Raw genomic sequence first — 2455 nt, 5'->3', positions numbered from 1 at the left:
TATATTCTACTATGTATTTTATTTTCTGCCCTGACACCTAGAACATAGAATCCAGTGTACAAAAATTCTGGTAGTATAATTTTTCTCCGATATGTCAAAATGACATTATTATTGTCCAGAAGCACTTGTAATTTTAACAAAAACATGCTACATCGTGAACTGCATTTATCAAAATATTTTTACCTGTGTATACTGCAGGTGGAGTGAAGCTAGGGACCAATTTCCTGCCATACAACTTATCGTAGTTCTCACTGACAGAGTAAACCAGCTCCCCTGTGTAAGTGCGCAGAGTTGAACCTCCATCTGCAACAGCAGCTGCAGCCCGGTCCTGATTCTAGTGTATCAAACCTTCCAGGAGATAAATATGGAAGTCCAGGCTGTTTGCGCTGTTCCCTAGAAAAAGAAATAGAAAGCCAAACATTATTTTGAGAAAATGCAAAAGAGAAAATATTATCTGTTATCTGCAAATATCTAAATAAACAGGAATTAGTGGCAAGATGTGGTATATTCTGACATGACAAACCTGGAATAAATCTGCTTAGGTGGCAGTGTAGTGGCAGTGGCAGTGTAGGTGACAAGTCTTTAGAACCACCCCACCCTTGTTTATGGTTCCAGTTTCTGTGTAGAGCAGCACATTTGGAGGGTCCTGAATACAGGTGACGTGCCGCCTCTGGACATTCCAGATGTGCTGCATTCTCACACTGTCAAGGAGTGGAACACAAAGGGCATCATTCCCCTTGCCACTCATGAGCTCTCTGATGAGCATATCAAGGAGGAGGATAGTGGTTTCCTCTCCTCTTGTTCTCCTCCTGCAGTGTTGGAGCAGCTCATCTTTACTTATGTGATGGTCCAGCTCTGCCTCCGTCAGTGCAGGCCAGCCCTGTTATGTGAGTTGCTCCCTCTTCGCCCTTCTCAGCAGAGTGAGATCCCCTGCGTCCCACTCAAAAATACAGGATGACAGCCTAGCCATAAAAGTAGGGTATAACTGGTGGGCGTCAGTTGTGCCCCCTTCTGCCAGACGTCGCATAAAATGCCAAATGTCTAGGCGGACGATGACATCGGGTCAGCCGCTTAACTGCCTCTTCAGTTTAGTCTCTCCCACTTTCTTGCAACAGTCACAGTCCACATAAATGACAGTGGGAGGATCAACACAAGCTCTCTGGTATCGCTCCATGAGCCCTGCAGCCATGAGGTCTAACCCAGCCCCTTCATTCGCAGTCAGGACACTCATCAGCACCTGACCTATCTCATTGCCTACTGAGGTAAGCCACTGTGCTGTGCCTTTCGCAGGCCTGCTCAACTTCTTGGTGATCTGAAAGAAGCGATAAGCATAGCATATAATACAACATGCATCCAAATCAGTAACATTGACAAATAAAGCTCTTTTGGTCTAACAATACATTATAGATAAGGGTACAGTCAATAAAGCAGCTAATCTGACCTTCTTAGTTGAATCCATTTTTAAAATTGATCCATACGTGGATGTTATGCTGGCCTTTATGTGATCGAGCCTGTTGAGGATGTCCTGACTGTATACAGTGAGGAGCCATTTGTAGCTGGGTACTGAAGCAAGTGGTGACGGTTCCTGGAAGTGCAGTGGATGCAGGCCAGGATTATCAAAAAAGGCCACACACTCTGATGTGTACCGAACTACATGTTTCAACCACTCCTCACAGTTGTTCTCCCTCAGCTGGCCGATGATCCTCACTGGGCCATTCCCCATGCCCCTCTCACGCAGCAAGCGAAGAACCTGAATGTCACAGGCATACCTTGGAAAAAAGTATTCATTCAAGTATCTTATTATCAGGTATCTAATTATTGTAGGAAATATTTATCAAAAAAGGTAGCACATGAGTGAACATGGAATGGGAACATGGATACTGCAAAAGAATTACTTGCGTGTGAGGATGACCCTGAATTCAGATCGATGGGCCAGGTCCAACTGCTGCAGCACAGCATGACTCCAGGACAGGTAGCTGGTTCTACACCTGGTGCAGATCAGGGTCTCTGTCACCAGGTTGTAGTATCTGTTGATATCTAACACCTGCTGTACCCTCCTGTGCAGACCACCACCACACAGCTGATGCCTGGCACAGGCAGGGTTAGTACACTGGAGCCGCACCTTCCACAGCCTATATGGCATCCAGAGCAAGAGACGCTGTGAAAAAAATCTATCAGGAGTTGGAGCTTGGTGGTACAACAGGGCTGGTGGTGGGGGGTGATACCACAACTGTAGGTTGTCACGCAGCTCCAGCTTTCCCTTTACACCAACCCTAAAAAGTGCTTCCGACACCCACTTCTGGTCCTGCTGTGGCATTGTCTGTGGCCACAGTAGTGGGAGATCTTCTGGCTGAGATGAGACCTGCTGATATTATCAAAAACACTGGTTTAAAGGGGTCATATGATGCGATTTCAATTTTTCCTTTCTCTTTGGAGTGTTACAAGCTCTTGGTGC

At 45.9% G+C, this 2455-nt stretch overlaps 1 pseudogene; it reads right to left on the bottom strand.

Annotated features, from left to right (window-relative positions):
* Window positions 1–183: 183 nt before the first annotated feature.
* The window catches only part of LOC107756934 (uncharacterized), a 5099-nt pseudogene continuing 2827 nt past the window's right edge, over window positions 184–2455 (bottom strand).

The sequence above is a fragment of the Sinocyclocheilus rhinocerous genome, unplaced genomic scaffold (genome assembly GCF_001515625.1).
Source record: "Sinocyclocheilus rhinocerous isolate Xijiao unplaced genomic scaffold, SAMN03320098_v1.1 scaffold22868, whole genome shotgun sequence".
Classification (NCBI taxonomy): domain Eukaryota; kingdom Metazoa; phylum Chordata; class Actinopteri; order Cypriniformes; family Cyprinidae; genus Sinocyclocheilus; species Sinocyclocheilus rhinocerous.
This window is presented reverse-complemented; position numbering and strand designations above follow the sequence as displayed.